Source organism: Fukomys damarensis, unplaced genomic scaffold (genome assembly GCF_012274545.1).
Source record: "Fukomys damarensis isolate Sample0158 unplaced genomic scaffold, DMR_v1.0_HiC HiC_scaffold_18, whole genome shotgun sequence".
Lineage (NCBI taxonomy): Eukaryota > Metazoa > Chordata > Mammalia > Rodentia > Bathyergidae > Fukomys > Fukomys damarensis.
The window spans coordinates 964,369-989,023 of NW_022900930.1; the positions used below are offsets into that span (position 1 = coordinate 964,369).

At 41.5% G+C, this 24,655-nt stretch overlaps 2 long non-coding RNA genes across 2 annotated transcripts in view; one reads left to right on the forward strand and one right to left on the reverse strand.

Moving 5' to 3' along the window:
- Positions 1 to 19,207, forward strand: part of LOC117286703 — a 34,584-nt gene extending 15,377 nt beyond the window's left edge. Inside the window, exon 3 of the long non-coding RNA XR_004517833.1 lies at positions 19,060 to 19,207. This is a non-coding gene — a long non-coding RNA (uncharacterized LOC117286703). The remainder of the gene's footprint in view (positions 1 to 19,059) is intronic.
- Positions 3,735 to 18,521, reverse strand: LOC117286702. Its single transcript, XR_004517832.1, has 3 exons — positions 18,298 to 18,521; positions 5,258 to 5,468; positions 3,735 to 4,047 (listed from the first exon to the last, which is right to left on the reverse strand). It is a non-coding gene; the product is annotated as an uncharacterized LOC117286702 (long non-coding RNA).
- Positions 19,208 to 24,655: the final 5,448 nt, after the last annotated feature.

Sequence of the window (24,655 nt, forward strand, 5' to 3'; positions counted from 1 at the left end):
AAAAAAAAAAAAAAAAAAAAAAAACTTGCTGTTAAGATTTGGATTTGAAACATTCTAGGGTTTGGTGACAGCTTTTGGGAAGTGATTGAATAATGAGGGCTCTAACTTTGTCAAGTAGATTGATCCATTTATGAGGTTTTAATTTTTGTTTTGTTTCGTTTTGAGACAGGGTCTCACTATGTAGTTCAGGTTGTCCTTGAACTCACTATGTAGCCCAGGCTGGCCTTGAACTCATAGTGATCCTCCTGCCTCAGCCTTCTGAGTGCTGGGATTACAGATGTGCGCCTCCATCCCTAGCCAATGAGGTCATAATTTGATGGCATCGATGTGATATGATGGAAACCTCAAGTGAGGCCTAGCAGTGAGTAGATCATGGGGACATGAACTTGGGGACTGTATCTGTCCCTGGTCTGGTCTTTGTTTCTCTCCTTTCCCCTCTGCTTCCTGGCTGCTGTGATTAACAGCTCTGCTCTGTATACCCTTCCATCATGATGTTCTGTTTCCATACAACTCACCTATTTAAAGTTATGATTCAATGGTTTTAATATATCAAGGTATATGTCATCACAATAAATTTTAGAATATTTTCATCACCCCCCAAAAAAACCCTACTTCGCCAGAAATAGCCTATTTTCCCACTATTCTTAGGCAACTCTTAATCTACCTTCTGTTTCTATTCACTTCCATAGTAAGGGCATTTGCTATAATCCATGACTCACCATGCATGACTGGCTTCTTTTATTTGGCATATTTTTAAGATTCATCCATGACAGAGCAAGGTGAACATGATGTTTCCTTATGTATGGGGTTTCACTTTTTTATGGCTGGATTTACTACATTTCACTCATCCTTTCATTAGTTGATGGGCATTTGGGCCATTTCCATGTTTTGGCTATTGTGGATAATGCTGCTAGGAACATTCATGTGTATATAAGCTTTCATGTAAACATCTCTTTTTTCTTTCTTTTTTTTTTTGTGGGCGTACTGGGGATTGAACTTAGGTCTTTGCACTTGCGAAGCAGTCGGCAGAACAACTGAGCTAAATCCCTGGCCCTCTTTTTGTTTCTGATGAGTACCTATTTAGGAGTAAATGCTGGGTCTATGGTAACTCTATGTTTAATTTTTTGAGGAGCTGCCAGTTAGTTGTTCAAAGCAGCAGTACCATTTTACATTCCCATCAGTAGTGCATGAGGGTTCTAATTTCTCTCCATTTTCATTAAACTGTCATTTATGATAGCCATTTATCTGGATATGAGATGGTATCTTACTGAAGTTTTGATATACATTTCTCTGATAACTAGTGATGTTGAACATTTATGTGCTTATTGGCTATTGTACATACTCTTTTGAGAAGTGTCTATTCATATGCTTTGCCCATTTTGATTGTTTATCTTCTTATTGCACTTAAAAGTTCTTGATATAGTCATGTACTACATATAATTTGAAATATTTTCTCCCATTCTAATGGGTTATCTTTTTACTTTTTCAATTGATAGTGTCCTCTGTAATATAATTTTTAATTTGATGAAGTTTAATTTATTTTTGCTGCTAGTGTTTTTGGTGTTACATTTATGAAAATATTGTCCAATCCACCATTACAAAGATTTATGCCTTTTTCCTACTAAGGGTTTTATAATTATGGTCCTTAAATTTAGATTTGACCCATTTTGACTTAATTTTTATATATGGTGCTAGCTAGAGGTCCAGCTTTACTCTTTTGTGTGTAGCTATCCAGATTTCCTATCACCATTTGTTGAAAAGACATTGTATTCTTTCTCCATTGAATAGTCTTACCATCTTTGTTATAAATCAACTGACTAAAAATTGATACAGAACCAAAAAGCAATCCTGGGCAACAAGGGCAAGGCAGGGAGCATCACAATCCCAGACTTTAAGTTATACTACAAAGCTACAAGGATAAAGACAGCATGGTACTGTGGAGGGGGGAAGACCCGTGGATCAATGAAACAGGATAGAATATACACCAACAACTTCAGGCACACTCAGATATGTTATTTTTGACAAAGGGGCCAAATCTCTTCACTAGAGAGAAGATAGCCTCTTTCACAAATGGTGCTGGGAAAACTGGCTATCCACATGCTGAAGATTAAACCTAGACACAGATCTCTCATCATGCACTAAACTAAAATCAAAATAGATTAAAGATCTAAACATTAGAACAGAAACAATCTGCTGAAAGATAAAATAGGTAAAACTCTTGAAGACATAAGTATAGGCAAATATTTTCTGAACAAAAGCCCATTTGCAAGAAATAATACCACAAATCAAAAAATGGGGTCACACCAAGTTAAAGAGCTTCTTCATAGCGAAGAAAACCTGTAACAGAAAAAAATTGCCAGCTACTCCTAAAAGTACTAACATCTAGAATATATTTAAAGACCCAATTAAAAATGGGCATCTGAAATGAATAGACACTTCTCAGATGAAGGAATACAAATGGATGATAATTACATGGAAAAATATTCAACATTGCTAGCCATTTGAGAAGTACAATTTAAAACAACACTGAGATTCCATCTCACTCCAGAATGGCTGTCATCAAGAAATCAACCAACACGCTGGTGAGGATGAAATCCTTCTCCATTGTTGGCAGGACTGTGAACTGATACAGCTGCTATGGAAATCAGTATTTGTAGATCCTTTTGACATCAGGGCTGGAGTTTCTGGGGTTAGAATTGAATTTGTCATGTTTTGCAGTGTGTGATTTGAATATCCTAACTATTCTTGTAGAATTTCTTCTCTAAGAAATCTGTTTTTAACTCTAAGGCTTTCAATTGATTACATGAAGCCCATCTACAGTATCTAAGACAGTCGCCTTTATTTAAAGTCAACTGATAGCAGATGTTTTCTACATCTACAAAATACTTTCACAGCAAAATATAATATATTGTACTGACTAGCTGCATACTACAGCCTAGTCAAATTGACGTGTGAAGCTAATCAGCAGAAATGGAGTCATGGTTCTGTCGCTCCAGGGGGATGAAATGGTGAGAATGCCCATCTGTTCTTCCAAGGGTCCGAGGGGGGCTGTTAGTGAAAGAGGGGGCCACGGGGTGCTGATTACATTTGACTTAAGAAAACATCTAAAGGGATCATTCTAGATAGGCAGATTCCCCATGGAAGCAAGGCAATATGTATTACTCACTTTATACTTTGAGGCTGGAGACAAGATTTCCCAGAGACACTCGGGCTGTGTCAGATGGAGGAGGGTGGTCGGTCCTATCCTTGGAAATAAAGTACTGAGCTGAAATCTTGGTTGTCAAAAGTTTTCCGGTACATTCATCAGGAGCTAGTAATGAACAAATTTCTAACCTCAACTTGTCCCTGTTTTCTCTGAACAATGAATAAATAAAACTTAAGCACCAAAGCCCTCGGTGCTCATTTTTGGGGAAGAAGCTGTGAGAATTGTGGCTGACTTGCTGACACACAAAAATACCACAGATTCCAGGTGGAGATGGCAGTGGCTGACAAAGTGGAAAGAAACCAGAATCTTCGGGCTGTGAGCAAAAGAGGGGGAGGAGCAAATTCCTGATTCAGGCTTAAGAAGAGAACTTTAGGCTGGGCAGTTGAAAGGCACATGCATGGTCATCTCACATTTGGTGATCTCTGGATTCCAAAGTGCCCACTCTAATCTTGCTGAGCAGCCTGATGTCATGCCAGATGAACATGTCTTTATGTGAAGCATATATATGTCAAGCTCTGCAGGTAAAGCCAAGCCTGGGTAAGTTGCTCTAGAGCCATCTGAATAAACGTTCAGATATTGTTCCCTAACTGAGGACTGGGAACCCAGATCTTATGGTCTGAAGTTACAGTTCACGGTGTGATTCTCAAGGCAACAGTATTGACAGCTGGGGCCTTTAGGTTGTGATTAGTTTCATTCTTTATGCATGGGATTAGTGCCCTCATCAAAGAGCTTGAGGTACTAAATTTGTCTCTCGTCTCTTCCTTCATGTGAAGACAGCTGCAAGCACTCTCCAGACACCAAGTCTATCAGCTTCTTGATCTTGGACTTTCCAGCCTCTGAAACTATGAGAAATAAATATCTTTACTTATAAATTATCCAGTCAGTGGTATTTTGTTACAGTAGCAGGAACAGATGAAGACACCAGTGTTTCACTCGTTACTTAATAATGCCTCGTCAGAGCAAAGATTGTCACTGGCCAGGCTTTGTGCCAGCCAGGGTTCCCTGAAGCATGTCTGAGAGATTGGGGAGCATCCATAGCAGTTCTCAAAGCCCTAAAGAACTGTATGGCAACATATACAGGGTTCCCTGGACATTTATCAGTAAGATGGCAGCCTTGGCAGGGGAGGTAAATAAGCAGACAAACGCACTGCCAACAGTGGGTTTTCCAAGAAACACTTACAGAATTTGAGCCCTTCACTCCAATTAGGAGAAGAGATCTGTGCTCCTGAGTGTGACAGGGCTCTGAAAGAGCAAGTTAAAGTTATCATAAAGGGGAGCTTCTATCATCTTGACTCAACAGGTATTTGGAGTGATTGTAAATTGAGCATATACTATAGGAGTCTGGTGGAAAACCAAATCTAGAGTCCTCCAGAAAACCCAGAGGATGGGAAGCAACTCTTTGGGCAGAAAAGCAAATGAGTGATTGAGAAGGAATCCCTGCAACTCTCCTCTCTGACAACCAGCCAGCTGCTGATAGTGAAGGGGCCAGACGGAAGTGGGATAGAGACCAGGTGGTTTTTAAAGGTGGGAATTAAAGTTCTAGAAGGAAGACCCAAGGGAGAAGGGAGGACTTTTCACTGGGCAAAACAAAGAGAATTCTCAGTAGCTTCCAAAAGTTAAAGCATAGGATGGATCCTGGACATGTGTTGGGGTGGGGACATGCCTAGAACCATGGGAACACAATGTTTGACACAGCCATGTAGGAAAAGAAATAGAATCAATGATTTTTTTTCAAACTCAGGTTGTCTATGCCCAACTCACTTAACATCAGATGCCATAAAGTAATTTCCATTCATTAAAATTATGTGTGGCAGCTTTGTCCCACAATCTGTGGAACTAATTACTGTACATGTGGGTGTTCATGAAAGATTGCACTGATTGGGTTACCACACAAGTGCTGAAACAAAAGTACCCAGTGGGAAGTTCAGGGTCTTGGAACTTTGCAGTGTAGCCCAACAAGACAGGAGGTAAACCACTGAGGAGACAGTTAACAGACTAATGTGTGGTTACAGTTGCCATGTGCCACTTACGGAGTTTCAAAACACCGCCTACCTGAGAGGGCGTCGCTCGCTTCAGACCCGGTCTCACAGGCTTGGTTGTTCTCACAGAGTCCCATGAAGTCAGCTGTTCTTCACTTGGAACCATCTACCATGCCAGCAGAGTGTCTGCCTTGTGTGTCCATGCAGACCCACCCATCCTGCTGCTGTGACAATCAGCTGTTAAGGCTTATAACTGGAGTCTCATAGGATGGGGTTCACCCTTCCTGAAGAAGGATAAGAAACTCTAAATTTGGGGGGATTCCCAGCCATTACAGTGGAGAAGAAGGCTGAATTGAGACGTGGTTAAGACAGAGATACTGTTTATCTGGTGCTTGCAAGGCTTAATTCCAACCACACAGAGGGATTATCTGCTAGGTGGGGAGCTGCACCAAATTCACCTGTGACCTGGGTCACAGATGGGCACAGTACAGCAGTCAAGGTTGCATCTGGTACTGAATGATGGGCCTCAGAGCCCTGTGGGTGCGGGTCAAGGGTATCTGTTCTTGGAAAGCTATGGGGAGGAGCGTGGAGTGCCACTAGGAAACCAGAGAAAACATTTGCAGATGGGGGTTCCCCCATGTCACATGACCCCATGGGTTAACTCTTTTTAAAATCAGTATGTTTTTGCTATACAAAATAATTGTATTCATCTTGGGGGATTAGTAGACATACATGTTGCACCTTACTAATTTTTACTTTCTGTTTTCCTTCTAGTCCTCTCCTTTCCCCACCTCTCTTGGGCCTCCTTTCCATCTCCACAAAGTCTACCTCCCTATTTCCTATCACCTGTCTTTTCTTTTGCTCGTTAAATTATTTATCTTTTGAGTTTCTCATGTAAGAGGAACCATGTGATACTTATGGTTCTACATCTGACTGTTTCAGTTAGCATGATGGCCTGAAGGTGCATCCATTTCCCTGCAAATGACTCACATTTGTCCTTCTCAATAGCTGAATAGTGCTTCACTGTATATAAATATCACATCTTCTTTATCCATTCATCTGTTGGCCATATGGGCTGCTTCCAAATTTTATCTATTATGAATTGTGCTGCTATAAACATGGGTATGCATGTATCACTGTAATAAGATGTTTTTAATTATTTTGGGAACATACGTAGAAGAGGTATAGCTAGGTCAAATGAAATTTCTATTTTAGTTTTTTTGAGATACTTTTATACTGGTTCCATAGTGGTTGTTCTAGTTTCCATTTCTACCAACAATGGAAAACAGTTCCTTTTCCCTTACAATCTTGACAGCCTTTGTTGTATTTTGAGTTCCTGGATGACAGCCATACTTTCTGGATAAGATGGAATCTAAATGTTGTTTTAATTTGCATTTCTTTAACAGCTAAAGATGAACACTTTTCTATGTACTTCTCAAGAAAAAGGGATATCTTTTTCTATTTTCTGATATCCTCTTCGATCTCCTTTTCAGAGTACTATAGTTTTCAATGTATAGATCCTTCACCTTTTTTGTTAGATTGCTTCTTAATTCCTATTTGTTTTTCTTGATGCTATTTTAAGTGATGTTGTTTCCCTAATATTTATCTTAGTTTGTTCTTTGTGTAGAAGATGCTATTGATTTTTGAGTGTTGACTTTGTCACCTGCTACAGTACCAAATTTGGTTTTAATTCTAAGAGTCTTTAGGGGAAGTTTTTGGGGTCTTCTATGAAGAGAATCATGTCATTGTCAAAAAATGATAATTTAACTTTTTCCTTTCCTAACTATAATCCTTTTATAGTTTTGTCTTGTCTAATTGCTCTGGCTAATGTTTCCAGAACTATATTAAACGGGATAGTGATAGTGGGCATTCATGTCTTGTTCATAATTTTAGAGTGAAAGCTTTCAGTTTTAGACTATTTAGTATAATGTTGGCTGTTGGTTTGCAATGATGGTTTTTATGATATTGAGTTAAAGATGTTGTATTACAATTTTCTGTAGGGTTTTTACAATGAATGGGTGCTGGACTTTGTCAAATGCATTTTCTGCATCTATTTAGATGATCATGTGGTTTTTGTCCTTGGTTCTGTTAATCTAGTGTATTACATTTATTGATTTGGACATAACGAGCCATCCCTGCATCACTGAGATGAACCCTACTTGGTCATGGTATATAATTTTTTGATGATTTGATGAATTCTGTTTGCTACTATCTTATTGAAGATTTTTGCATGTATGTTCATTAAGAAGATTGGGCTGTAGCTCTCTTTTTTGCTTGGATCTTTCTCGGGTTTTGGTATTAGGGTAACTCTTGCTTCTAGGAATGACTTTCAGAGTATTTATTCCTTTTCAATTTCATTAAAGAGTTTAAGGATTATGATATTAGATCTTTAAAGTTCTTGAAGAATTCAACAGTCAACCTGTCAGGACCTGGCCTTTTCTTTGTTGATGTTACTTTTTAATACTTCTTCAATTTCATAGACTGATATTATGTTGTTGAGAATTTTTATATCTTCTTGATTCGGCTTTGGTAATTTATATGTAGGAATCTATTTCTTCTGAGTTTCCCATTGTATTAGGATATGAGTTCTCAAAGTAGGTACTGATGATCTTCTGGATTCTGCAGGTTCCACTGTGATTTCACCCTTTTCATTCCTAATTGTGTGGATTTGGGTCTTTTCTTTCTGTGTTTTGATAAGGTTGGCTAAGGGTTTCCTATTTTATTTAAGCTTTCTAAAAACCAACTCTTTGATTCACTGATTTCTTGGTGTTGTTTTCTTAGTCTCAATTGCGTTAATTTCTTGTGTGAACTTTATAATTTCCTTCCTTGTGTGAACCTAGAGTTTAACTTGCTGTTTTTCTAGAACCTTGAGGTTCAACATTAGGTTATTTATTTGAGCTCACTGTTTTTCTAATGTGGGACTTTACCACTATCAATTTCCCTCATAGAACTGCTTTCATTGCTTCCCATAAGTTCCAGTATATTGTATCAGCATTATTATTTAATTGTAGAAACTAAGTTCTTCTGTGACCCATTGTTTGTTCACAAAGGTATTATTTAATTTTCATGTGTTCATGTAGTTTTTGTGGTTTCTTTTGCTTTTTATTTCTAACTTCATTCCTTGATGATCTGATAATGTGCATGAATAATTTCAGTTTCTTTGCATTTACTTAAGCATGTTCTGTGAGCTAATATGTAGTCTGTTTTGGAGAACGTGCTATGTGCTGCTGAGAAGAATGTGTAGTCTGTTGTTGGGTAGAACATCCTGTATATATTTACTGTCTATTTATTCAAAGGCTTGGTTCAGCTCTGATATTTCTTTGTTGGTATTTTTGTCCAGTTGATCTGTGTATTTGTGACAGTGGGGTATTGATGTCCCCCATTACAATGTATTAGTGCTTATCTGATTTTTTTCATATTCATTAGTGTTTTACAGAGTTGGCTGCACTGGAATTTGGTGCATATATGTTTATGATTGTTATCTCTTCCTCTTGGATTATCCCTTTAACAGCTATGCAGTGACCTTCTTTGTATTTTTTGATCAGTCTTGCTTATATGCAAATAGAATAGCTATCTCTGCTTTTTTCCAGGTTCCTGTTGAATGGAATATTGTTTTCTATCCTTTGATTTTTCAGTCTATGAATTTATTTTTTAATTAAGTGTGTTTCTTGTATGCAGCATATTGTTAGGTCTTGTTTCTTGATCCATTCTGCCAGTCTTTTTCTTTTGATTGGTGAGTTGAGACCATTCACACTGATGGTTATAGGAATTGATTTATCTTATCATTATATTATTTTCCTGTTGTTGGTTCCTTTCTTTCCCTTTTGTTTAATTGCTTGCCTTGCCTGGTGGGCTCATTCTATTGGGAGCCTTGGAATTGTTGTCTATACTTTTTCTAGAATATCCTTCAGAAATGTTTTGAGTGCTGGTTTAGTGTTCATAAATTTTGTCAAGTGTTCTTTGTCATGGAAGTATCTTATTTCTTCATCAATTGTGAAAGATAACTGTGGGGTACATCAGTCTGGATTGAAGGTTGTTTTCTTTTAGGATTTAAAATACTTCACTTCAAACTTTCTTTAAGGCCTTATGTTGAGAAGTCTGCTGTGATTCTGGTGTGTTTTATTTTATAGGTGATTTGTTTCTTTTCTCTAACAGCTTTTAACAAACTGTTCTTGTGTTGAATTTCTGGAATCTTGACATGTGTTGGTGTAGTTTTTTTCAGATCATACCTCACTTAGCTGTATGTTAAGTTGTTTTTACAATCATATGTCACGTAGCTGTATGTTAAGTTGTTTTTCCATGCTTGGAAAGTTTTCTGCTATTACTTCTGTGAATAAGTTTTTATGTCCTTTGTGCTATCTTCTAATTTTTAATTGATTGCAATTAATCTTGGATTCTTCTTTGCATTGTGAGATGTTGGATTGATTTTTCATTGTCTCTTCCTATATTTAAGTCTTTCATTTGATCATCACCAACCATAAAACTGCCTTCTAAATCTGATATTCCATCTTTCCATTGGTTAGTTGTGCTGTGTATACTTTAAATAGAAGTTTTAATCTCCTGGATATCTTTTTGAATCTGTTTTATAGCATCCAGTTCTTTCCTATATTGAGCGTTCATAGTTTCCCTGTTTTCCTAAACTCCTCCATTTTTTTTCTGTATCTATTCTAGTTTCAGTAACCATTTCCTTCATTATAGTCATTGTTTCTCTAATTATTTGTGTTTTGTTTTTTTTCTTTCCAGAGAGTTATTCATCTATTCTGTTACTTACACTATTAGCATTTCAGAAAGTTCAGCTGGGCGGCTTTTGGTTTCTTCTGCCTCATTGTCCCTTGGATTTGCCTTGGGCAAATTGGGGGTGTTGGGTTGCATCTTGCTTCTATGTTTTCTCATTTTCTTTCTTTCTTTCTTTCTTTCTTGCTTTTTTTTTGTTGTTGTTATTGTTGTTTGTTTTCTGCATTGAGGCTTTTAAATTGCCTGTGGTTGTAGCTTTAAAGGGGAAAGAAGGAGGTCTTGGCTTTGCTTCTTCCAAAAACTTCCAGTCTTGGCCATTGCATTTGGATGTCTGTATCCAGGATTTCAGTGAAGACTCTTCAGCCTTCCTGACCCATCACCTTCCCAATGTGGTCTTGCTTGGGACTCTGCAGTAAGCTTCAGACCTTTGACTTTTGACTGTGTCCTCCAGTTCTCCAGATTGCAGATGGCCCTTCTGCATTCTTCTATACTTGATTCTTCAGGAAGCCATTGTAAGCCTGCCTTATAAATCTTTTATATAAAATAAATATATTTTTATATTGAATCTGCTTTTTTCATGAACCCTACCTGGTATAGGGGCATTTATCAAAGTCTGAAGATACTTTTTATTGTCACAATGGATGGCATGCTGCCAGCAGCTAGTGGGGAGAAGCCAGGGATATGGTTAAACTCTAGCAATACGCAGGACAGTCCCCTCCATAAGAATTATACAGCCTGAAATATCAGTAGTGTCTGTATTAGTCAGCTTTCTGTCACAGTGACAAAATACGTAACATAAATCACTTTAAGGCGAAAGGTTAATTTCGGCTCATGATTTAAGAGGCTTTAAGCCGTAGTCAGCTCCTCCATTGTTATACGCCTGTGGCAAGGCAGAAACATGGTGGATGGGTGTGGTGGAAGAGTCACATGGCAGTTGGAAGTGGACGGCCAGGCACAACATATATCCTTCTAGATTACACCCTGAGTGACCTGCTTCCTCTAACTGGGTCCTACCACTTAATAGCCGTTTAGCTATGAACTCATCAATGGGTTAATCCACTGATGAAGTTTGGGGCCCATGATCTAGTCACCTTCCAAAAGCCCCAACTTTGAACACATGGGGCTTTAGGGGGAACATTTTAGACTATTATGGAGCCTGAAATTTGAACAGTGGTCTCAATTTCTGAAGCTCCCAGCCAAGTAATCATTCCCTAAAAGGGAGACTTTTTTCTTTTATTTACTTACTAGTATTATTTTACACTTATTATAGGTTATGCTTACTCCTGAGTTGTAAATTCTTTTTTCTGAGTTGTAAATTTTTTATTTCCTCAGGTACCTCAGTTTCTTTTGAGATATCTTTTTCTACTGTGCCACCTTCTCTTCTAGTTTAAGAACAATTCACCTTTTTTCTTAAGGATAATCTTAGTGCATCCTGGACCATGAGTGACGTGAGAAGCAGTGGGAGTTGTATTCACCCAAAATGTGGTCAGTGGCCAGAGACTCTACACTAACCTGTGCAGTTTAGCATTTTCTTTACATGTTTAAGCACTTAAGCAAAATCCCAGCACTCTTTTTGGGCCACCAACCCTGTGTCCAGCTCTGCTGTTTGGCAGGAACACACCTACCCATTTTACCACACAATGGCACACACTTTTTCTGTAAAGCAACATCTTCCAGATACGCGGTGGTTTTCCATGCATGCTCTTATACTCTCAGTGGCCTAAAGAGATGTTCAAGAGGTAAAAATTGGAACTTTTGGCCTGCACAATCTGAAGGCGCTCTCTCTGTCACGTGAGTAGTGAACTAGCTTCAGAGATCACTTCAGGCTGTTTATGGGAAGAGCTGGGGGCCTCTTCACAGTGTCAATCTGAGACACACTCTTAGAAGCCTAACCCAGGGTACCCCAATGTTTTTGGCACCAGGGACTGGTTTTGTGAGCTCAGGCAGTCACACCATTGATGGGAAGCAGAGTAAATGCAGACAAAGCTTTGCTGATCCAGCCTCCACTTGCTTCTGGGGCAGCCTCATATTGGTCCATTACCCTGGGGCTGGGGACCCTGTCCTAGCCTAAGTTATTTTTATTTTTTATTTTTTATTTTTTTTTATTTTTTATTTTTTGAGACAGGGTCTCACTGTGTAGCTGAGACTGACCTGGAATTCACTGTATAGCCCAGGCTGATCTTGAGCTCACAGCGATCCTCCTGCCTCAGCCTCCCGAGTGCTAGGATTACAGATGTGTGCCACCATGCCTGGCAGCCTAAGTTATTTTTCCAATCCCTCAAACGATTTTGCAAGAGACTTATGCTGGACTCATTTCCTTTTCTGCTTGATCCCTGAAGCACATGGCATCACATGAACTAATATGACCCCTCTATTGGAAAAAATGCATACAATGTAACTTTGTGCTAATGAGCCACAAAAAATATTAAGCTCTTCTATATTTATTTCTCTTTTTGTTTTTCCATAAAATTTCTGCTGATCTATGAATCAGGTATACAAGAAAGCGACAAGTGTAGCAGGTAAGAAGAGATGCAAGGGGTTTCCCAGAACTCATCAGGATATGAGTGCCAGTGAGCCAGCTTTGAATCTTTACAGATGCTCACTGAGGCCACACTGAGCATACAAGGCTAATGGAGGCAATATGGAAGCAAGGACTGGTCAAGAGTGGTCTGGGTTCAAATGCTGGCTCTCTGCCCTAGGGTAGCTGGCAAACTTATCTCTAAGTTGGCAATGGGTAGCAGTCTTCACTCACATCACAGGGGTGTTTTGCGAATTGAAGTAATTAATCTAAAATATTTGAATAGTGCTTGATGCATAGTAATGCTATTTAAATATTTGTTTTAAAAAACCTAAAAGTGGAGGCAACATTTCAGTTGGATGGGATGAACATTATTAGATGAGTGAAGAGATTTCCAAAGTAGGCACAGAAGCAACAAGTCCAGGGCTGGGAATTTAGCTCAGTGGTTCTGCCACCTGCCTTGCAAGCATGAGGCCCTGAGTTCAATTCCCGGTACCCCCCTCCTGAAAAAAGAAGCAGCAAGGCTGGGGGACAGGAAGGAAGTGACTTGACCTCCACGTGAGCTGCTATTGTGAACAGTGATGTAAAATATGGACACAGGAAGACACATGAGTGGAGTGCCTTAGGAACAGTTTCCTGGGCTTTTGCCTGTAAATGACTGGGACGATACCAGACAATTTAGGAAGAAAAAGTGCTGTTTTAGCAAGAGTGCTCAGGGTGATTTGGGGTTGGCATCCTACACTAGGATGCCAACCTGACACTGAGAGCCACTGTCTAAACAGCCCATAAAAGGATATTTCGAATGCCCACAAATACTCATGGTAACGTATGGCCCTTCTTCACTCTGACATTTCTGTCCTGCCCTCAGTAGTTTCAGTGGCCTCTGCTAAGGAGTTAGCAATTAACTTTAATAAATATTGGGGACTGCTGGTGTAGGCCTGAGGACACAGTTCAGCGGTAGAGTGTTTGCTTAGCATGTGCAAGTCCCTGGGCCTGAGCCCCAGCACTACAAAAGTATCATCTAAAAAGTTCCATAGTTATTCTATAAAATTCTATGTTAGTTAAAAAGTATTGATGTTCTTGGCTAATCACTTTTTTAGTGTAACTACCTGAGCTAAATCTTCATGGGTCCTGTGGTCCTGGGGACTGCTGGTCTTTCAGACATTCGCAGGGCCCTTGGACAACACCCCCCAAGGTCACCCATCAATGTCATTCCCACAGTTGGTCATCCCCAAAGGTAGACTGCATAGGTTCTGTTTGTTTCTTTCCTATACAATAGGAGGCAAAAGCATCTTTGGGTGGCTCAGTAAAAAACAGTAATTCCAATTTTCTTTTTGTTACATGAATGAAGCCAGGGGCATTTGGGAATGAAGAACCCAGCAATATCTAGAAAAAAGCTATAAGTTCTGAAATAGGGAAAGGAGAGACACAGAAGTCAGGGATGATCCCTAGATTTGGTGCTGGTGACTAGATTGGTGGTGTCATTGACTAAGAAAAGGAAGAAGGACCTAGGGACTGGTTAGGACCAGCTACATGGTTTATATGGCCCAATTCAAAACAAATGTTCAAAGTCACTTAATCAAAATTCAGGAAAAGGCTGGGTGTTTGCACGCCTGTAATCCCAGCACTCGGGAGGCTGAGGCAGGAGGATCGCTGTGACTGTGAGTTTGAGACCAGCCTGAACTACATAGTGAGTTCCAGGTCAGTCTCACTACATAGTGAAACCCTGCCCCAAAAAACAAAAAACAAACAAATTCAGGAAAAAATTCTTTTTTCTCTTTTTCCAGTGATTCCCTTCTCCTTGATCCACCATGATGGTGTTTATTTCCTATTTGGTGTCCTGTGCCCTTGGGTATAGAAGGGTGAGTGAAACCCTCAAAGGGTGGAACCTGGGCCTCTGCTTGTGCCTGGGTACAGAGTTGCCAGGTTCCCAGCTTCTGCCCATGAGGGATGAACACCCCTGTAACTCAGGCATCTTCCCTTCCTAGGAGAAAGCACTCCCAGTCTATGGCAGCTGGTGACTCAAGAATATTACTACCCCTACACCACGACACACTAGAAACCTGCGTGGGGAAGGATAGGAGGCTTGCCCTGCCAGGATGCCCTGATCTGGGACTGCCATGGCTGTGCCCACCCTGAGACACAGTGGTGGGAATGTACCCAGCCCTGACCCTCCCTGTGCCTATGCCCAGGCATCACCACTGGGGACAGGGGGTGGGGAGGGCAGGTTTGTGGGCCAGGGGCAGGTGATAGCTGGTCCCATGGATGCAGGTAGACCATGGAGGTCAGGATAATACGTGAAATAGGGCTCCAAGCACCCAGCAATGCTCACTAGAACTTCGCCTACCAATGTAAATCCAAAGATAAAAGTATTTAGAATCTCAAAACAGCCTCAGAGAGCATTAAATTCCAAGCACGGCACCCTTCTGAGCACATGGCTTGTGCAATTACACTGGCTGCACACTGTGGTTGTGGACCGAACATTTTTGTCTATCAGAATTCTTAAGTCGAGGCCCTAACTCCAAATTTATAATTGGAAACAGGGCTTTGAGGAAGTAATTAATTGTAAATGAGATTGTAACAGTGAGGTCTTGTCTTAGTCACTCTTCCATTGCTGGACACAATATTGAACACCTACAACTCAAGGGACATAAGGTTTATTTAGCTCATAGTTACAGAAATTTCAGTCCATGGTCCATGAAGCAGGACAGTGGAGGGACCTGCCTTGGAGGAAATCTGTTCCAGTTACAGTGGCCGGGGATCAGAGAGAGACAGGGACAGAGCCAGGGAGAGAGACACATTCACCCAGGTCCCCCACAGGGACCACCTCCACCAACCAGGCCCCACCTACTAATAGCATATTAGGCTACCAATGTATCAGTGGCCTGATCCGCTGATGAGCATAGCTCCCCCGTGATGCAGTCACTTTCCAAAGACCCACCTCTGTACACGTGAGTCTTTGAGGGACATTCTAGATATAAACCGTAACAGGCTCTTAAACCAATAGTACTGGTGTCTTTATTAGAAGGAGAGGCAAGACAGACAGCATTCTCTTTCCTTTCTGGCTCTGTGAAATACACTCACAAAAAGCCACAGGAGCGTACAGTGAGAAAGCAGCTTTTAGTAAGCTAGGAGGTCTTCACCAGAGCCCAGCTATGCTGGTGCCCCGGACTTTTAGACTCTAGAACTATGAGAAATCAGTTTCTGATGTTTAAGCCCCTACTCTGTGGTATTCTGATACAGCAGCCAAGCTAACACATGAGTGAATCCAGCTTGGGGAATAGTTCAAAGAAGATCATGAATCTCATTGAGCGCCAATTGAGACAAAGGACTTGGGTGGTTCCTTAGACATGGACTTATATAGATCCAGTGGCCAAGAGTGAGTCTAGAAATACCAGCTTGGGAGTCACTAATAAATAAATGTAATAAGGTCCCTGGAAGTGGATAAGATCACAAGGCATAGTGTTTAGAGGAGAAGAGGGTAAAGCCAGAAACCAAGAGGTGGGGTGGCAACAGTTAGGAGGTGGAGAGAGCCCAAGGAAGACAGGAAGAAGGGAGGAATCAAACAGAAGGGAGGAAATCCAAGGGTAGGTACAGTACGGGTGTGACTGAAATACATAGTGAATGTTTAAATGTTTAAAAAGTGTATTACAGCAAGAGACACATTGCCATTAGTCCCCCTCAGAATATTCCCCCTTCCTTCAAACACACATATGCTGTTGTTCTTGCCGCTTTGTGAAGTAATTCTGGAAATCCTCTCTCATGAGTATCTTTAGTTGCACTGTGGTGGCTACTTTGACCTCCTGAAGTGATTTAAAACATGTACTTTTCATGGTCATTTTAACTTTGGGGAAGAGTCAGAAGTTGCAGAAGTTACATCTGGTGAATTAGGGCTGAGGACTCGGTGTAATGTTTTTAGAAGCCTGCTTTTCCATTGGGTGGCACCTGGCAGCAGCATTCACCATAGTTTTGATCACACCTCTTAAAGACGCTCAGGAAAGAGGACTAAGTGGCAAAAATGATGGGACTAGCTGTTCAAAGTGAAACGGAATGTCTGAGGTGGGTTGATGACAATGTGTCCTTTATTGTGATAACATAAAAAATTTAAACATTCACTGTATTTTTCAATTCTGCCTCATATTCTGGAAGTTAATGAAAGTTAGAAATTCTGAGATTGTCAGATTCTGTTAAGAAGCCAGGCAAGGTGAAGGTTGGAATTGTCTGGCAGATTTAGCCAAGAGGAACAATTTGGTTTGAGGAGTAAATCTTGATGCCTGCTGGGGTGCACTTTGGAGCCTGTGAGTGAGAAACAGCAAAGGAAGTCCTACCCCGACCCCAGCCAGAGGTGCCAGATTCACCCATGGAGCTTAAACAGGCAGATCCCAGGCTTCCTGTGGAGAGCTGGGATGGGACCTAAGAAACAGCATCTTTTTAAGGTCTCGGCTTGACTGTAGTGCTCTGGTAGGTTTGGGGACTACTAATTGGATACAGGTAACATGAATTGCATTCAGAGGGACTTGAGTTCCAATTCTCATTTTGTCATATTTTAGCTATTTAAACCAGAAAAAGATATTTAAATCTCTGTGAACCCCCCACCCCCCTTTTTGAGACAGGGTCTCACTATGTAGTTGAGACTGACAGGGAACTCACTATGTAGCCCAGGCTGGATTTGAACTTGCAGTGATCCTCCTGCCTCAGCCTCCGGAGTGCTGGGATTACAGGTGTGCGCCACCACACCCGGGTCCCCCCCCCCTTTTTGAGACAGGGTCTCACTATGTAGTTGAGACTGACAGGGAACTCACTATGTAGCCCAGGCTGGATTTGAACTTGCAGTGATCCTCCTGCCTCAGCCTCCGGAGTGCTGGGATTACAGGTGTGCGCCACCACACCCGGGTCCCCCCCCCCTTTTTTTTCTTTTACAAAAATGGTAACGGGAATCCCATTGGTGTTACTGAAGATTGAATGACAGACACAAATTCTCCAGGACAGAGTAGATGTCTACTAAATAGAAGCCAATGCTACTTACAGTGGACATAGTGTTGGACCCTGATGTTGGTTGTGAGAAGCAAAGGAAAAAAGGGTTAACAATCGAAGGATATTAAGGGTCACAGCGGGGTAGTGCTGGTGTTGTCCTGATTTTTGTGAGATGGCAGAGATGTGAGAGGCAGGAGAGGGAGGGCAGCATGGGGACCTGAACTCGTGAGTAACGGGAGCGATTGCTCCAAACCACAGATGGGAAATCTGCCCTGGCGTGGGGAGAAAATCCCTGGGAAGAAGTGAGTTGGTGTGGAGTGTGACATTCATTTCCTGGGAAGGAGGAGGCCGTCAGATGTGCTGAGAGGGACAGGGTTCTTGAGAAGAGGCACAGGCTTGGACAGGTGACCAAAAATATGCAGAAAGAGTAACAGGAAGTACTGAGGTCTTGGCAGAGTTTGGTGACCCATGCTGTTATCTTTCTCCTTCGCCCTCTTCTAAGTGGCTGACTTTTGCCATACAGTTGCCCTGTACCGGCGTCATACTGAGCTTGTTGCCATATTATCTCACTGAATCGCGACAACATCCCTGCACTAAGCTTATATTGTCTTGTTTAATCTTGCCCACCGCCCTGCCGTGTAGGTGCCATCTGTCATCCCCTATTTCACAGATGATGGGGCGCAGCTGAGGGGTTAACTGACTTGTCAAAGCTACACAGCTGATTTCCTACAGAGTAGGCTCTCAACTGCAGATTTATCTGAGCCAGAGCTTCTGTTCTGAACTGTGCCAGATGACATGTTAACTGGGATTAAATTTTGTCCCCAAACATATGAGTCAAACAAGATATATGTCGGGAGCTTGGAGGCAGGCAGCTCTACCACACTCACCCAGATTACTTCTGGTTACTTCTCTCGTTCCACTCTGCCGTCTTTGACGTGTGATTTCATCTGCAAGGGTACTGCGTGGTCCACTGCATGTGTGCATTCTAGGAAACGAGAAGGTCAAGGAGCAGGATCTGTCCTTCTGGAGTACAGCTTCTCTGCAAGCTCTGCCCACGAACTGCTACTTCCATCTCACTGATGATCTCTTTGAGTTCAAGAGAAATGACTGTATCATCTAAAGAGAAGGAAAAAAAGCAGATCTAGGGTATCAACCAGCAGTGTTTGCCATGTAATGATTGCCACATATTGAAAATTAGGGACAAATTGTTTATTCTCATTTCATTGCCATACAAGCCAGGCAGTTCTTGCTAAGCCTTTTTATTTATTTATTTATTTATTTTTTATACTGGGGATCAAACTCAGGTCTTTGCACTTTTGAGGCAGGCAGCAGGACCACTGTGCTTAGCCCTTGCTAAGCCTTTCAAACTCCAGAAGCAGGCACACCTCTGAGCAGGAGACTGGTAGGAGAATATTTCAATAATGTCTCAATGTGAGGCTTATGTAAGTTAAAGATCTTTGGCTCCTAGAAGTGGATAATGGGACTCAAGTGAGTTCACACACAAAACCCTTGGTAAGATGAACCTCAGTTCAGTCTAAGTGCCTAGAGGCACAGAGGCCAACTCTAGGCCTGGTGGTGTTTCAGGCTGAATGGCTCCCAGTGGCTCCTGATAACAGTCAAGGCTGACTGTTTCTTCATCACATCCACAGTGCTCTCCCTAAAGAACAAGGAAGATCTTTCCCAGAAACCTTCAGTCCAGCTTCTCTGTCTCACTAGCCAGAATGGGATAAGATACTCCTTTCCCAACAGAGAGTGAAAGAAGAGTAAGGCCATCTCAGGCTCATAAGCCACAGCCTTAAAGTAAGTTCGGTTCCCAGCCCCTTTCCTGCTGGAGGTGGAGTAGGTGAGCATCGATCATGGTGTTGTCTGTGGTGCCTCCCCTGGCCCCGTCAGAAGACATTTTTATATTCCAGTGTCGTCCTACAACACAACACACTACAATCTCCTTCACTAATGGTTGGAACATTATTCATTCTTTATGGATGGGGCTGTCTTGGAAACGGCAGAGAAAGGAGTTTAAGGACTTAGAACGAGGGGCTGGCTTGTGCACTCATTATGTGTGGAGCCCCGGGTTTAATCCCTAGCACTGTGCAGGAAGGAAGGAGGGAAGGAAGGGAAAGAAAGGGCAAAGCGAGGCAGGTAGGGAGGGGACAAAGAGGGGAGATGGGAGGGGACGGGGAAAGGAGAGGGCAGGAGGGAGGAAGGAGAGAAAGGAAGGAAAGGGAAGAGAGAAGAACGGAGGGAAGGGTGACAGGGAAGGAGGGAGGGATAAAGACAGACTTTAGACCAGAAAAGACAAGGAACCCGGGCGTGGTGTGCACACCTGTAATCCAGCACTCGGGAGGCTGAGGCAGGAGGATCGCTGTGAGTTTGAGACCAGCCTGGGCTACATAGTGAGTTCCAGGTCAGTCTCAACTACATAGTGAGACCCTGTCTCAAAAAAAAAAAAAAAAGTTTTTTTTTTTCCCGTATAGGAATATTGCTATTTAGGTTTTTTGGGTTTGGTTTTTTTGTTGTTGTTGCTGTTTTGAGACAGGGTCTCAATATGTAAGTCAGTCTGGCCTGGAACTCACAGTGATTATCCTGCCTCAGCCTCTCCAGTGCTGAGATCATAGGAGTATGCCACCACACCTGGCAAAATTTAAGACATTTTTGAATTCAGGTCTTACTGAATTTATGAAATAACTTAAAGATGGAAAGAACTATACCTAGACCCTAAGGATGGCAAAAACTGTTGGATCTCCACAGCTCCTGTTTGTTGCCATGAAGGACCTCCATGAGTAGGAACCCTTTTCTCCCCATCCTCTCTGCTGTTCCTGTGCCACCAAGCATGACTGGTCAGAATGGTGTGCTGGGGACCAGAAACTGGCTGAGAACTGCAGATACATCTAGGCTGAGAATCTACAATAGCCTATCGTATTTTTAGCCTGTTTACATAAATTATTACTGACATAACTGAATTTAAGCCTTTACCTGTAAAAAGAGATTACTTAAATTTTTTTTTTTTTTTTTTTTTTTGGCGCCAGGAATTGAACTCAGGGCCTTATGCTTGCCAGGCCAGTACTGTGCCACTGAGCTACATTCCTGGCCCTTATAGCTTAATTTTTTAAACAAAAGCTTATAATTTTTTGTCCTTTACTGGTTTTAAAGATAGGTGTGAAGACTTTTTCTTCTAGTAGATACCCTTGAAATTTTAACTACCTGCCTTCACAGAACCTAAAGGTAATATTTTTAGCTTTATCCCCAAAATGCTTTAACTCCAGTGACCCGCTGGTAGGTCTCTGTTGCTATGGTGGTCAAGTAGCTCATTCTGTCTCATTTCCTTGGGGTTTTTGTCGGGGGTGGGGTGGGGTTGTTGTTGTTTTTAATTTTAAACACTGTCTTTTTTAGAGCAGTTTTAGTTTCATAGGAAAACCGTGAGAAGGCAGAGATTCCCACATGCCCACCAGCACAGCCTCTTGCACTAGGACGCGGCACCCAAAGTGGGCGTCCTCCGCAGTGGGTGACGCGCGCAGCACATCCTTAGCACCACGTACGCAGGGCACAGTGGCGTCCGCTGGTGCGCGCATCCTCAGTCTTGCATGGACAACCGTGATGTAAATTCACCCTTCCACAGCCATGAAAAGCACAGCACTGCCCTCCAGGTCCTCTCTGTCCAACCTGTTCATCCCATCCTCCTACAGACTCTGAATAACTATCGATCTTTTCCTGTCTCCATAGTTTTTTCTTTTGTCAGGATGTCATGTAGTTGTGATTATACAATGAATAACCCTTTTAGGTTGAGTTCTTTCACTTGGTGACATGCAGTTAAGGTTCCTCCATGGCTTGAGAGCTCATTTCTTTTTACTGCTGAATAATACTCCATTGTCTGGACTAACCACAGTTCACTCACTTCTAAAGGACATACCATACTATCTCTTGAATCCCACAGGCTAAATATTATTTTGCTGTAGAATATCCAGCGTTTGTTTAGAATTACATTGTACAAGACTTTTTCTTCTAGAATCATTTTATTTCTTCATGAAACATACCCTTTGGAAATTCCTCTAGTGAGAAGCAAATTTTTTTTCTTACTTAGCCTTAGACTTTGTTGGAATTGCTGAAACTGTGAATTACTGCATTTCATCAGTTATAGGAAATTATTTGCTGAGAGTGGTGGTGCTTGCCTGCAACCCCAGCACTCAGGGAGGAGAATCACAAGTTCAAGCCCAGCCCAGGCAACTCAGCAACATAGTGAGGTCTATCTGAAAATAAAACAAAAAATTTTTTTAAAAGGGCTGAAGATGTAACTCAGTGCAAAGGTCCTAGGTTCAGTCTAAGTGCTAAAAACAAAAACCCTCAGCTACCATTCCTTGACACGTTGCCTCTCTGTTCTGTTACCTCTCCTCCGTTGTTACCTCTCTGGAGAACTTGGTTAGGACATGTGTGGCAACTGCTCACTTTACCAACATATTAAGTGTCTTAGTCTGTTCAGGCTGCTATGAGAAAAATGCCATAGACTCAGTAGTGATGTCTCATAGTTAGGTGGCTGGGTTCTGGGGAGGCCGGGCCTGGCTGGCAGATGGCTGCCTTTCCGTGTACTCCCAGGGCAGGCAGGGAGGAGCTCTCGCCAGGCCTCTCATCTGGACCCTGACCAGAGTTCACTTGCCTCAGGCCCCACCTCCAAACGCCATCACCTTGGGAGTAGAATTCAAAACAGAAAGTTGAGAGGAGGAGGCCACAAGCTCTCAGACCAGAGCAAGCAGTTTTCCAGTCTCTATCTCACTCGCTTCCCCGCTGTATTTTAACAAATTGCTTCAGACTTATCTTGTGGTTTAGTATTAAACTTTGTGCAGTATGCTATGTGACTTTGCTGTGTTTTGCAACATTTTATGATAATTTTCAGAATATAGACAAATTGAAGAGTGATTGTGTTAAACTCCCTCGGACCCACCAGCTATGTTCCACAATTAACATTTTACGATACATTTTTGGCCATATATGTCTGCCCTTCTATATCTCCATCAATCCAACCTTTCGTTTTTTAAGCTGCTGCATATTGTTATGATTTGGATTGAGATGTGTCCCGAAGGCCTCATGTGCTCACAAGGGGATTGTGGCAGGGACTGGATCCCAGGCTTAAAGCGGACTATGCACAAGGCGGGGTTTGGAGGGAGGGGCCACGTCCCCGGGAGTGTGGCCCGGAAGGGCATCTTTCCCTTGTGGCTCCTGCCCTTGCTCTGGGCTTTCTGGCTGCCCTGAGGTAAGCAGCACTTCCTCTACCAGGCCACTCTGCCATGGCATTGTGCTTCGGAGCCGGCCAACCATGGACTGAGTTCTGAGCCCAATAAACCTCTCCTTGAAGTTTTAAGTTTTGGGTATCAAGCCAACAAGTGACTGAGACACATCGATTCAATTCTTTTATATGTATAAAGGATACAGAGTCAGTACTCTCACCCCCACTATTTTCATTGAGATTTTAATTTGTGTATTTTCCATTTCTACAATGTCCATTTGATCCTTTTTCAATACACCCACTTGTTTCTGATCTCTTGTTCTTCTTTTATTTTTTAAAATAGAGTAGACACATTTGCTTTATAACTTCTACATAAGGTTTTCAGATATAGTAATTAAAAATACAGAATGCTACCGGGACTAATGGTGTCAGCCTGTAACCCTAGCACTCTGGGAGACTGAGACAGGAAGATCACAAGATTGAGCCCAGCAACTTAGCCACTTAGGGAGACCTTGTGTCAAGAATAAAAATGGTCTGGGGATGTAGCATAATGCAACCGTCCTGGGTTCAATCCCCAGAACTATGGAAAAAATGCAGAAGGCCTAATTATATTTGAATTTCAGGTAATCAACAAATAATTTTTTTGTGTGTAAGTATGCCCCAAATGTCCCAAATGTTGCTGTGACATATTTATGCCAAAAATTGTTTATTGATTATTTGAAATTCGAATATAATTGAGTTATATTTATCTGGCTACTATTTGAATACTCCCATATCTGGAGTCTTAATAGGATTGATTCACTTAACCTACTGGATCTTCCTCATGATGATTTATTTTCTTGTGTGCATTGTGGTTGGAGGTTTGTCTTTGTCAGATTTCTGCCAGGTCCAGGGCCTGTGTAGCTCCAGTGTATGACACTGCTCCTGCTCACCCAGCCTGGCTTTAGGTTCAGACTTCCTTCACTTGATAGAGGACCTTGATAGTTCTGACCCATGCAGCTGAAATACCCTAAAAACTGTGAGCTTCACACAGTCAAATGGCCATTCTTCCAAAATTCATATACAGAGTTAATTTAATCTAATCAAGATACCAACAGCATTCTTCACACAGCTGGAGAAAACAAACATAAAACTCATATGGAACTAGAAGAGACCCAGCATAGCAAAAGCAGCCATGGGTGAAAAGAACAAAGCAGGAAGCATCACTATCCCAGGCTAAAAGTTATATTATAAAACTACAGTGATAAGATATAGCATGGTACAGGCACACAAACAAGCATGTAAATCAGTGGGATAGAATAGAGAATGCAGAAACAACTCTAAGTGCATTTAACTGTTTGGTCTTTGACAAAGGGGCCAAAAACATACACTAGAGGAAGGATAGCCTCTTTAATAAATGATGTCAGGAAAACTGGCTATCCATGTGCAGAAGTTTGAATCTAGACCCATATCTCTCGACACGTACTAAACTAAAATAAAGATGGATCAAAGAACTAAATTTAAAACAAAACACTAGCCAGGTGTGGTGTACAATGCCTGGAATCCTGGCACTGAGGAGGTTCAGGCAAGGAGGATCACTGCAAGTTCAAGGCCAGCCTTGGCTCCATAGTGAGTTCAAAGCCAGCCTGAACTACATAATGAGATACTATCAAAACCAAAACAAGCGAACAAACAAAACAAATATGTAACCTGCTGGAAGACAAAACAGATAAAACCTTTGAAGTCATAGGTACAGGGAAGAACTTTCTGAACAGAACCCCGATTACACAGGAAATAGTACCAAGAATCAACAAATGGGATTTTATCAAATTTAAAAGCTTTTGCATAACAAAAGAAATAACCAACACAATAAAAAGAAAACCTACAGAGTGAGAAAAATTTTTGCCAGCTATTACTCAGACAGAGACTATTATCTAGAATATATAAAGAACTCAAAAACATTAGACCCACACCCAAATAAAAGACCCAATAAAAAAGAGGCAAGAGAAATGAATAGACATAGAAAAAAAGTACAAAGCCAATGAATGTAT